Below are 13,637 nucleotides of genomic sequence, written 5' to 3' on the forward strand. Positions count from 1 at the left end.
AAGGAATCTGGCTGTCTCCCTGGAAGGCCTGTGAGTCTACCCTCCTAGAGCACCCCTCCTGTCCCTGCTGCATATGTGACATTAAGGTGTCAGAGCAAATCAGGCCACACAGGTGGAGGAGGAAGAGACTCAGCAAAGGGAATCACACAGACTGGGAATATGGCTTAGTGGTAAAGTGCTTGCCTAGCATGCATGAAGCCCTGGGTTTGATTCTTCAGTATCACACACACAGAAAAACCTGGAAGTGGAGCTGAGACTCAAGTGGTAGAGTGCTAACCTTGAGCAAAATAAGCTCAGGGACAGTACCTAGGCCCTGAGTTCAAGCCCCAGGACTGGCAAAAAAAAACAAACAAAAAACCCACACATTCAAAGATTGATAGTCCATAGAAGAAATTTGGATGTTCCCCAACACAAAGCCATTGGGGAATGCTTTACCTAGAGACCCAAAGAAGCCAGGAGTAGAGTCTAAGACCAGCTCCTTCTTCCACTGATCTCTTGTCTCCAAACCAAACTGAAAAGATACCTATGTCCCTTAGCACAAAGTAAGGTCATGCTCCATAGGCATTTCTTGGAAGATGTCATTTGCTTTTCAAATCAATGTTATGACATGAATGTCCTAGAGGAAAAGGGGGATGGAAGCTGGGTGCTGATGTCTCACACCTGTAATCTTACCTACACAGGAGGCTGAGCTATGAGGATTGTAGTTTGAAGACAGGCTTGGCAGGAAAGTCCATAAAACTCTTTTTTTTTGGTCCGGTCGTGGGGCCTGAACTCTAGGCCTGGGCACTGTCCCTCAGCTCTTCAGCTCAAGGGTAGTGCTCTACCACTTGAACCACAGCACCACTTCTGGCTTTTTTCTTTTTGCTTATGTGGTGCTGAGGAATCGAACCCAGGGCCTCATGCATGCAAGGCAAGCGCTCTACCACTGAGCCACCTTCCCAGCCCCTATAAGACTCTTAACTCCAGTTAAGTGAAGTGGTAGAGCAACAGCCTTGAGTGAAAAAGCTAAGAGACAGTGCTCAAGTCCCGAGTTCAAACCCAGTACTATCACAAAGAGAGAGAGAGAGAGAGACAGAAAGACTGAGACACAGAGACAGAGACGGAGACAGAGACAGAGAGGTGGATAGGTATATGGGGCTAGTTTGTTTTATTCACACCTTATACATAGAGTCTCAAGATAATCTTATACACTGCACTTAATAATTTTATGCATGAAACAGTTCATGCCGTAGAATTGTCCACTTGCGGAGTCAAATTGGTATTTTAAAGAGTTTCAGATTTTGCAGCATTTTGGACTATAGAGTAGAGATGCTCAATCTGTACTAGAGGAGATGAGATTCTACCCCATCAGGACGGGCTATGCAGCCACCTCTGCTGATTCAAGTAACATGAGAGGGTACGTAAGTGGGCAGAGCAGCAAGGCAAAATGGTTGCTGATGGCACTTATACTTCTGGGAGCCAGCACACCTACTCCAGCTCTTGCCTAGAAAGTGCCAATTTCTTGGACCTGGTTGGGATACCAACACAGAGAGGGCCCCATTTCCACTTGGATAATATAAATTAGGAGAAAAGAAGTTTGGGGGTGATGTGGGACCCATTCCCTTCCCACCCTACTAGGTGGGGAAGGGTGCCACATTTGGATAGTGCTAGCCCAGACAGTGGAAAAGCTGCCTGGAAAAAAACCCCAGCTCAGGCCAAACTGGAGGATATCTGGGCAAAACAATGTCTTCCTAGGATACCTTCTTGAAGTTGAGGGGTGCTGATCTTTCTCTCTCTCTCTCTCTCTCTCTCTCTCTCTGGGTCTGGGGCTTGAACTCTGGGCCTAGGTGCTGTCCTTGAGCTCTTCAGCTCAAGGCAAGCACTCTCTACCATTTGAGCCACAGTGCCACTTGCTGAGGTGTGCTGCTTTACCCAAAATAAGCACCTAGCAACCAAATAGCTCAGACTGGGGCAGGTGAAGGTCTGAGTCAGCTAAGGTAGGCTGTAGGGACATTGAATTTGCCTTGGGGTCAGTGGGCCTGAGTTGAACCCCGGCTTGGTCCTTGGCAAGGTGGAAGCTCATTAAGATATACACGGGAATGGCTTTGCTTATCACCAGGCATGTGATAGCAGGAGCTTGATAGGCAGGGAGCCATTACCTGACTTCAAGACAGAGTTGGAAAATGCTGGCATTGCCCTGAGCACTTCCAGGGTCCCCCCAGTAAAAACCTCCTGACTCCCCACAACTACACAAGAGGAATGATGGCTTTAGTGATAGTTGGAGGCAGTAGTTGACATGGAGAGGAAGAAGTCATTGAGGTCTGTCTCATTCATAAATTGAGAAGTGCAGAGGAGGGGGAGGATTTGGCCTCTAAAATAGAGGCCACGCCAGGAACCAGTGGCTCACACCTGTAATTCTAGCTACTCAGGAGTCTGAGATCCGAGGATTGCAGTTCCAAGCTAGCCCAGGCAGGAAAGGCCATGAGAATTTCTTATCTCCAATAAACTACTCAGAAAAAGCTGAAAGTGGCACTGGCTCAAGTGGTAGAGCACTAGCCTTGAGCAAAAGAAGCTCAGGGACAGCACCCAGGCCCTAGGACTGGCAAAAAAAAAAAAAAAAAAGAGGCCAGAACAAACCATAGGGTAGACACAGAACCCCAATTAAGTACTCCAAATGAGACTTGGCATGAAGTCTGGATTAGAATCCAGGGCCCAAATGCTAAAGAAAAACTGTCAACAGAGAGTGCAACCTGGGCTCCTGGTTCTAGACTATCTTGGTTTTTTGCTTTGTTTTGTTTTGTTTCAGTCATGGGCCTTGAACTCAGGGTCTGGGTGCTGTCCCTGAGCTTTTCACTCAAGGCTAGTGTTCTACTATTTGAGCTGCAGCCACAGCTCAAATTACAGAATCTCATTGCCTTTCCTGCCTGGCTAGCTTTGAACCACAATCCTCAGTTCTCAGCCTCCTGAGTAGCTAGGATTATAGGCCTGAGTCACTAGTGCCCAATGCCTCCCCTATCTTTAGTAGGGAAATAATCAGAGGGCCCTAGCCATCAAACCAGCATTGGGAAAGCCCTCAATCTGACTCCTGCCAGGTCTGTGATGACATGGAGCCCCAGGGGGGTCACAAAGTTCATCCCTTGCTTCCATGTCTCCATACCCCAGAGCAGCCAATGGTTCCCAGCTGGATTTAGACCAGCAAGGAATACTAAAGACTGCAGGGAAAGTGGCAGCAAATGAGGGCAGCCAGGGTGCTGAGAAGGGTGTGCTAGGTTTTGTTTTAGAAGGACATATGGGAAGACAAGAAAAGACAGTCTTTGTTTGGGAGCTGATGTTAGCATATGAGGTAAGGTTTCTCACTGTTTGGCTTTTGGGAGCAGCTGATGGGACTGTCAAGCCCGATCCAGCAAATCTGGGTGGGTCTCTCTTGCCTGCTGTGTATGGGATCAGAAGAGCAGTGCTGGAGGCACCCTCTGAGGCAAGCCCACCCTTCCCTCCACGCTGGAAGAAACTGGAGCTCCAACTCACTGTCAGCTAAGAGCGTGTGATGGCTGACTCACTCATCCAAGTGTGGAACCTTGAGGATGCTTCCACTGCTTCAAAATAGAAGGGGTGCAGAGGGAGTCCTGCGATGTCCCAGAAGCCCACAAGAGGAAATGAGTGGTTAGCACATTCTCCAGGTAGAAATCCTCAGAGACTCTGTCTGTGAGCATGGCAGCAGTTGGCAGGTCATCAGTGGGCTGCCAGCTGGGAGAAGTTGGGCCCTGAACAAAGAGCCAGACTCCAGGATGACAGCATTTTCCATGGGGGAGACTTGGGATCCAGATGACCAGAATTGGAGGTCACTGGCCCATGGGTGGCAGTGGTGGGGTGTCCTATATTTGGCAGTCTCAATGACGCCCCTGTGGAAGAGATATCATCTTCCTATGGGCCTCTCAGTCTTCCAGGAACCCCACCCATTACCAGAAACATGTACTTTTGACAAATGCGGATTTTAAATAGATTTAATTTTGTTTGTGTGCTGTTCCTGGGGCTTGAACTCATGCCAGGGTGCTGTTCTTGAGCTTTTTGCTCAAAGTTGGTGCTCTACCACTTGGGCTGTACTTTCAGATTTTTGGTGGTTGACTGGAGATAACAGTCTCATGGACTTTTCTATTGGGGCTGGCTTCAAATCATGATCCTCAGATCTCAGCCTCCTGAGTCACTAGGATTACAGGTATGAGCCATTGGCTTCTGGCTAAACAGATTTAATTTGATTTCATTAAAGCAAGAACTGATTTAGAAGCCCGATAGCATTTTTGCTATTGTTCATTTATTTTTTGCAAGTCCTGAGTCTTTATCTCAGGGCCTAGGTGTTATCCCTGAGCTTTTTTTGCCCAAGGCTAGTGTGTCACCATCAGAACCATAGCTCCACTTTTGGCTTTTCATTGGTTGATTGGGATAAAATTCTCACAGACTTTCCTGTTGGGGTGGACTTCAAATCGTGACACCTCAGATCTCAGCCTCCTGAGTAGCTAAGATTATAGGTGTGAGTGACCAGCACTCAGCAGCCTTTTTTAAAACTATGAGTCACCTGGGCATACCCCGACCTATTACTTTGCAAGTTCCTTCAACAAGTCACAGGGCTTCTCATAGCCAGACCTTTGCTCACCTGGGCTCAGGCTCTGCAGCTTCCCCTGAGCCTTTCCTATTTCTCCTGGAGGAAGCAGTTGTCCCTCATGTGTACCCCAGCTTCTAAAGGTCTCAGTCCAGGTTGAAACCATAACTCTGCCTTCTGTCCACCACATCCATCCCAATCTAATCCATTAGCCACCCCATGGAGCTTCTTAGAACATCTGTTTGATCAGTCACTTCATGATTTCATAGTGCCTTTAGGCTCAACAACACAGCCTGCAGAGAGCCCAGTATACTCTCATTCCAGAGCCCAGGTCTTCCCTTGGGTATATAAAGGTGCAAGCCTCCTTCTGGGCTCAGGTTTTCCCAGTGTCTGCCCTCTGCTTGAAGTCCTCCTACAGGTGAGTTCATTCACGTGATCACAGCAACCAGCCCTCACATATTCATCCAGTCCACAGCATTCTAGAGACAGGCTAGTTCCATCATTCCCTTCTGTATTGTTGACCATCAGAACCATAGTTTTTATTACTTAAGCCACTACTTTGGGGATCGTTTGTTACACAGCAGTAAACAGCTAACCACCCATCCCTGCCTTCCCCTCACCACATGCTGAATGCTTCTGCTTTGCTATTTTCCATCATTATCATGCCCATTTGGTGATACATTTGAGCAACTTCTTCTCCTCTTGAGGCGCCAAGGGCAGCCTTCTCTGCGGGGCCCACTGTTTTGTCCCAAGCTGGGGCAATGTCTATCTCTGTGAAAAAGATAGCCTGGAAAGCCAGTGCCGGTGGTTTATGCATGTAATCCTAACTCAGGAGGCTGAGGCTTCATGGTGATCCTCAGATTGAGTCTGGGCTTCATCTTGAAGTTCTTGAAAGAGCTCCATTGAACATTCATTCATCTAACATTCTAGAATCACGTCCCCATTCCACACTGCTGCCACTCCCAGCCAATCTTCAACTGTGCTGGGCATGCTTAGGCTGATATTATTGAAACCCTGTCAGTCAAACCTGGGAGGAGAAGGCAAAGAGGCCCAAGAATGGAAGGAGTACAGATCCCTGGCAGCTCAATCCAAAGATGAAAAAAATGCAAGTGGGCTTGTTTGAGGGTGAGTCAGTGGCTAAGCTGTGATCATCCAAGGAAGTGGCCCTCTCTTAACATGATGCCCAGCTTGCTCTTCCACATATTTTTTTGACCATGCTAAGATTTGAACTCAGGGTCTCATGCTTGCTAAGCAGGTGCTCTACCACTTGAGCCATGGCGCTTGCTCTCATCATGTGCCTAGGAGGACTCTTTTATATTTCTTCCTCTCACCCCCACCCACCACCGTGAATATCTCTTACGAGGCCCCAGTCGCGTTCTGATGAGTGACAAGCCAGTATTTATTCATTCTCTTTTTTTGGCAGAACCTATCTCTTAGTCTCAGCCCCTCCCTGATGCACACAGTGCTTGAGAATTTGTTCCATCTGCCTGCTTCCTTGAAGGCTCTTTTCAGAGAAGGGCGAGCCCAGTCACAGCCCTCTGTTCCAGGCTTCTCAGATGGGGCTTAGTGGCAGTGCAGTGTGCCCAGGCATGCAGCCCCAGCAGCTCGGCAGAGGCTCTTATGGGAACTTCCGAGGGCTACAGGATCCCCAGCCTGTGTTGCCACTCTCCTTGCTGGCAGCAGAGGCACAGAGAGGAGTATTTTCTGATGGGTCTTTCACTATTCCCAACTTGTTAGTGCCTCTCTCATGACCCTGGACTAGGAGGGGACTATACACAAGCTGTCTACCACCAAGGGACATCCCAGCTGGGGAGGTGGTCTAGGTACCAGGGTAGAAACTGATCATACATAGCTGGCCACTGACCCAGGGTCTACACATTTCTGGAAAGGTCCTGGGTCAAAGGACTCTAACTTGTGAGATAGAATTAACCAGAGAGCTTGGAACTGGTGGTGCATGACTGTAATTCTAGCTAATCAGAAAGCAAGCCTCTAAGAATTGTGGTTTCAAGACACCCCAGGCAGGCAAATCTATGAAACTCTTTCTGCAATTAATTAGCAAAAAGCCTGAAGTAGAGCTGTGACTCAGGGTATAGGGTTAGCCTTGAGAGAAAAACCTAATGGACAGTGCCCAGGCCTTGAGACAAGTACCAGTGCCAGCACATTAAAAAATTAACCCATGAGTTGTGCACCAGTGGTTCATGCCAATAATTCTAACCACTCAGGAAGCTGAGATCTGAAAATCATGGTTCAGAGCCATCATGGGCAGGAAAAGCAGTGAGAATCTTATCTCCAATTAACCTCCAAAGATTTGGAAATGGAGCTTTGCCTCAAATGGTAGAGTGCTAGCCTTGGGCAAAAAAGCTCAGGGACTGCAGAGTTCCAGCCCCTGAGCCATCACAAACAAACGAACAAAAAATTAACTACTGAGGTTTGGGTCAGACTAAAGAGTGTGTAGAGACTGGGCAGCTGGGAGTTGAAGACAAAAGGGAATCAAAGGCGTCACCACTGTTCCTGGAGCCAGGGCTGCTGCTTGAGCCCTATCTCACTCATCCTGTACAAAAATCAACTCCAAAGCACTCAATGTAAGACTTTAAACAAAATCTGTCACAGGAAAATGTATAAAAAAACTGTGGAAACTGATAGACACAGACAACTATTTTTTGAAGAGGTCTCCAATTTCTCAGGCAATAAAAACAAGAATTGACAAATGGGTGTTTGGAACTGGAGGTGACCTGGGTGCTGGTGAAGCAGCAGCTTGAGTAAGAAGGCATAGGATGCCTGCGCATTGTCAACTTGTCTTCTTCCTCATGACCTTTGAGAATGTCTATGCTTTCTGCAAAACCATCATAGTTTCTTGGCCTTTGTCCGGATGGTGTTGGTATCCAGCAAGATATTCTTCTTCCTGCAGTCATTTATCCACAGGGCCAATGCAGACTCCATCCTCACAATGGCCTTATTGCGGGAATGACCCGCCTCTTGGCAGTCTTGTTAAAAGTCATTGTTCCTGTAGGCCTAATATTCATCTTGTCCTTCTCTATGTAGTGAACAGTAAATTTGTTGATCCCCCACAATGGTGGCCTACAGATGCATAGCTTTTGCCTTCCTTTAACATGTCACGAAGTTCCACCTTTTCTTTGATGCTACTAAGCATGTTCCTCTGGCACTTGGGTTTGCTGCCAGAAGCCCTAAAAGGTGGCATCATAGGGCTTGAAATAAATTCAAATTTTTACAAAAATTTCACAAAAACAATACCATAGAGCAACACTATGTGCAGCAATCAGACATCAGTGTGAAGTAGACAAGGAGAGATGCTGAACTAATGGGCACAGTGTGGAAGAGCAAACAGATGGATGCTATGGTCACTGAGCCAATCAGCTCCCAGGATACAGAACACAATGCTGTGGTTGGTTGCCACTTCCAGCTTCTTCAGCTTATGTGGTGCTGAGGCATCAAACCCAGGGGCTCATGCATGCAAGGAAAGCACTCTATTACCACTGAGCTACCTTCCCAACCCTTTTTATATTTTTATATTGACTTAAAATTTTTAGTCAAAAATAAGACCATAAATATTGTATAAATACCTATATACTGCACAATCCCACGATGTAGCAAAAACTCCACGATACAGAAAAATATATATATATATATATATATATATATATATATATATATATATATATATATATATATGTTGTTGTTTTTGTTTTGCCAGTCCTGGGGCTTGAACTCAGGGCCTGGAATCTGTCCCTGAGCCTCTCTGTGCTCAAGGCTAGCGCTCTACCACTTGAGCCACAGCACCACTTCTGGCCTTTTCTGTTTATGTGGTACTGAGGAATCAAACCCAGGGCTTCATGCATGCTAGGCAAGCACTCTACCACTAAGCCACATTTTTTTTTTAACCCACAATAAAGTGAAGCCACAATTAGTGAACAGTGATATAGCAAGGGATGACTGTAGCATTCTTTCATTATGGAATGGCTTAAGTGGGTAGAAGATTCTGTGGCCATCAACTAAGTTTGGATTATCGGAAGCTGAAGAATCAATTTTAAAATCTAAATTGAAGAAGAAGGAGAAGCACCCTCCCACCCCCTTACCCCACATCACGTGCTGGTGGCTGAATCTATAATCCTATCTGCTAAGGAGGCTGAGATCTGAAGATTGCAGTTTGGAGCCAACCTGGGAAAGGAAAGTCCATGAAGACTTTTATTGCCAATTAACCACCAAAAAGCCAGAAATGGAGCTGTGGATCACATGGTAGAACACAAGCCTTGAGCATAAAGCTCAGGGACAGCGCCCAGGCCCTGAGTTTCCTGGGTTTAGGCCCCAGGACTGACACACACTAAAATGATTTCCTTAAAAATAGAATTTCTGCCAGTCGCTGTGGCTCACAGCTGTAATCCTAGCTACTCAGGAGGCTGAGATCTGAGGATTGCAGTTTAAAACCAGCCTAGGCAGGAAAGTCCATGAAACTCTTATCTCCAATTAACCACCAAAAAGCTGAAAGTAGAGTTGTGGCTCAAGTGGTAGAGCGCTAGCCTTAAGCATTAAAGCTCAGGAGCAGTGCCTAGGCTCTGAGTTCAAGTCCCAGGACTAGCACATACACCCAAAAAAGCAACAAAGAAGACAGGCTTTTCTTAGAACCCTGCCATATCATTATTGGGCATATATCCAAAGGATAAATCAATATCCAAGAAAAATACTTGCGTATCATGTTTATTTCAGCACTACTCACAAGCACTAATATAATGTGGGATTGATGAGGGACGTTCCTGCATGACAATCTATATGCTCTGGATACACAGATGTGCTTGTCTGAGTACCTGTTGAGTGGGATCCATGGTGTGTGACCACGATTACTAACTTCACTAACCTGTTGGATATGTGTGTTGCTTTGGCTGTGAGGAAGACAGCTTCAATAAACAAATTTGCACTGTCCCTGAGCCACAGCTTCACTTCTGGCTTTCTGTAGTTAATTGGAGATAAGAGTCTCATGAACCTTCCTTTCCAGGTTTGGTTTCAATCCTCAATCCTCAGATATCTGCCTCCTGAGTAGCTAGGATTATTAGTGTAAGCCACCAGCACCTGGCTGCACAAGTCTTTTATGTAGACACATTTTCTTTCTCTTAAGTATAAATACCTAGGAATGGGAAGGCTGGGCCAGAGGGGCAAGTGTGGATGAACCTTTCTCTACAGAAGCCTTGGCCTGCTCTAGGTAAGAAGAGATTCTGGAGATCAGGACAGGTTAGAGCTGTCCAGGTTCCCATAAGACAGCCCCTATCCCATGCTGAGGTGTGCCTGGACCCGAATGGCAGGGCTTGCCCATTGACAGATGCTGAGTGAGGATCATAGGGCAGGAGCTGCCACAGGCATTGTCCATTCATGATCCTTGGCTCTACCTTCAGCCACGAGAGAATGTCTATTCTTGGCACAAAAATCTTCACAGAATCACTTACGGCAGGGTACAGCAGTCCCCTCCTGCTCACTGTACACTCTGCCCTCAGGAGCACTGAGACAGGTGGTTGTACAGGTGGCCACAAACAGCTCTCAGTAGTAAGTTCCTTAAAACCAGGAGTGAACTCCAGGCAATTTTATGCCACATAGGTGGGTGGCAGGAGGAGGAACCCACCCTCCTTCCAGCTCTCCGCCCCCCCCTTTAAATTCCAGTGTTTGTTTTGGACCAGGAAGGAGAAGAGGCAAATTCAAAGGGATCTAGAGCAGAGCTAGGACCAGTGCAGTATCCTTGACCTAAGAGGACCAGGCTGAGGACTGCAGGGGGGAGGGACCTGACTCTTCTTACCCAAAGAGCAGAGGTGCAGCAGAGACCTGGAAGCCATTTATGGGACAGGTGACAGCAAGGTAGAGGGTAGAGGACTGACTGGAGGCCAGGAGCCAACATGCTGGCCCAGAGGGCACTGCAAAGGGGCCCTAGAACTGAGGCTAGCTGGACCCACAGCTCCAACTTAAAGATGTTTGGCATTGCTGGAAGTAAACCCAGGGCCTCCTACACACACACACACACACACACACACACACACACACACTGACTGTTGCTCCTTTTCTCTTGTCTATCAACAGAGCATGTGGTTCTAAAACTCATAAATTTAAAAAGCCAAGAGTAAAGTACTCTTTTCTGTGGCAAGCAGTGCTGTTCAGTTTCTGTAGACAGATTCCCTGATACCCCTAGGGCTACCTTGGAGAGAGGTCACACCTCATGGGGGTGAGTCTTCATTTCTCTGGGGCTGGTTTGAGTGCCACAAAAGCTGTGGTCAGCCAGGCACCGATGGCTCATGCCTGTAATCCTAGCTACTCAGGAGGCTGAGATCTGAGGATTCCAGTTCAAAGCCAGCCCAGGCAAGAAAGTTCGTGAGACTCTTATCTCCAATAAACCACTAGAAAACCGGAAGTGGCACTGTGGCTCAATAGGTAGAGCGCTTGCCTTGAGCTGAAGAGCGCAGGGACAGCGCCCAGGCCCAGAGTTCAAGCCCCACAACAGACAAAAAAAAAAAAAGCTGTAGTCGATTTTTTTTGTCTTGTTTTTTGTCTCATGGTGAGCTGGGTGCCAGTGGCTCACATCTGTAATCCTAGTTACTCAAGAAGCAGAGATCTGAGGATCTCAGTCTCACAGATCTGAGTCTAAGTCACTAAGCTGCCAGAAAAATCCAGAAGTGGAGCTGTAGCTTAAGTGGTAAAGCACTTGCTTTGAGAAAAAAGGAGGTAAGGAACACACGCGCACACGCGCGCGCGCACACACACACACACACACACACACACACACACACACACACAGGTCCATGCCTGGCTGGCTTTGAACTGTTATCCTTAGATCTCAGCCTCCAAGTAGCTAGGAATACAGGCCTGAGCCACAAGTGTATGACAAAGTGGGCTGTTTTCGAAGTTGAGAGCACACTGGGTCACTGGGGACTGACAATACAGGTATCAGAAGTTCTAACTGGATCAGGCTCAGGGTTTCCAAATATTGGAAAAGCTCTACCTGCCACATGATATAACACATAGCCAAGACTGAAAGCCACCAGCTCTGGAAGCAGCATCCCTTTTGGGTGAGGATCCAGATATGGATTGTTCAGAATAACTTTTTCAAGATCACACAGCACTAGGTGTGTCCAAGACACTGGAGCTCAGCCCCAGGCGGGTAAGCTCAGGTCCTTCAGAAACAATCCCCTGGCTGTCTTTTCCCTTCCCCAGCAGTCCCCTGCAGGTGCTGCTCATGGACAGCTGCTGGGCAGAAAGGGAGATGTGTGAACATCTGGAGTGGAGGTGGGTGTTTGGCAACTCCAGCCCTACCTCCACTTCTTGGCAGGCCTATTTCCCTAGCTCTATGCATAAGTATGGCTGCCCAGCCCTTCTCACGCAGAGGCCCTGGGGTGGGGGTGGGGGTGAATAGGGATGTCATGTGAGCAAAGCTGCTGGCTTCCCAGGCTCCTTGGGCCAGCTGCAGGAGGCCTTCCTGGTACATTTTTGGTAGCTGAAACCTTAGACTGATCCAGGAGCCAGACAGGCACATTCTTTTCAAGGAAGCCATGTCCTCCTCTACTGAGAGTGGGAAGGGGTCAAGGCAGGGTGTGTCCAGGCTTGACTTCCAAGAAGGGCAAAGGAAAGCCCAAAGGCCACCAAGCAGGAGGTGGCAATGGGCCCATTCCAGTCCCCTTAAACTTCCAGCCCCAGTCTTGGTTGTGGGATTTGTGCCCTGCCCTAGTAAAATGCTCTTGGACCTGGTGCCAAGAGGGTAGGAATCTTAGATGGGGCGGGCAGGAGGGGGGGGGGGGGTCGGTTTAGGGGACTTTTTTTTTTTCAAACCATCAAGAGCTTTTCCTAATCTGTGCCCCTCTTGTTGGAAATGAGTTGTGACAACATGCTGGGATTATTCCAGAATGGCTGCTGCTCCTCCATGCAGGTGAACTCCTGGTAAAAATGTGCTTTGGGGACAGCTCCTCCCTTCAGAACAAGGCTGTGTGGAACAGTGGGAGACAGCTTCTTTCTACATTCTCCCTCTCCAGGCAGAGGTGGGGGATTCATCTCAGATGCTATCCTGTCGTCACCCCTGGGGGACTTAGCCCTGTGGGGAGGTGCAAGGGCCCCTCAGAATCCAAACCCTTAATGCTGAACATGTAGCCTTGAGCAGCTCCTCAGCATCTCAGTACCTCAGTTTCCCTCTCTATAGCCCCATACCATACATAGCACTGCTGAGGCTGAGAACTGAACCTCAACTCGGCCTGCACCTAGGTGGTAGATGAAGGCTTGGCTTTCTCAGCTCCCTTCAGCAATGCCTGACATCCTCCACCCTGATAACTCTGAGGGGCTCTTTTGGGACCTGCCTACTTGGAGGAAGGGCTCTCTAGGCTGAAGCTTTCAGTTACAGCAAGCCCAAACCTAGGTGTTCCAACCCAGTCCACTCCCGGTGACTGTTGGTATTTTCCCCACCTCCAGTCCTTGGCTCTACCCAGACTTGAAGCTCCTCCCTGCCCATTCTCCACCCAAACCTCTCTACTAGACCAGAGCTACCACCTGAATAGGGGTGAAACCATATTGCTCCTTCTCCTGGGAAAACCATGGCCCCCTTTAATAAATCTTACAAACCTGGGCTGGGAAGGTGGCTCAGTGGTAGAGCGCTTGCCTTGCATGCCTGAGGCCCTGGGTTCGATTCCTCGGCACCACATAAGCAAAAAGAAAAAAGCCGGAAGTGGCGCTGTGGCTCAAATGGTAGAGCGCTAGCCTTGAGCTGAAGAGCTGAGGGTCAGCGCCCACGCCCAGAGTTCAGGCCCCACAACTGGACCCAAAAATAAATAAGTAAAAATAAATAAATCTTACAAACATTCTGTGTGTGCCTGCCTCCACATGGTCCCCCTGAGATGGCCAGGAAGGACACTTACAGTGGCCAGCCTGGAGGATAAGATTTGTCTCCAGGCTTTGGCTGGCACAAATGTGGAGTAGCTTCACCTACAGCTTAGCATTATTTTATGTCTACTTTACAGATGGGGAAAGTGAGGTGTACAGGAAGGTCCAACTCCACATAAACAGGCTGGTTTGCTGCTTAGGGAGTTTAAAG

The sequence above is a fragment of the Dipodomys spectabilis genome, unplaced genomic scaffold, assembly GCF_019054845.1.
Source record: "Dipodomys spectabilis isolate Male_0828 unplaced genomic scaffold, ASM1905484v1 ptg000165l, whole genome shotgun sequence".
In the NCBI taxonomy this organism is placed as follows: Eukaryota; Metazoa; Chordata; class Mammalia; order Rodentia; family Heteromyidae; genus Dipodomys; species Dipodomys spectabilis.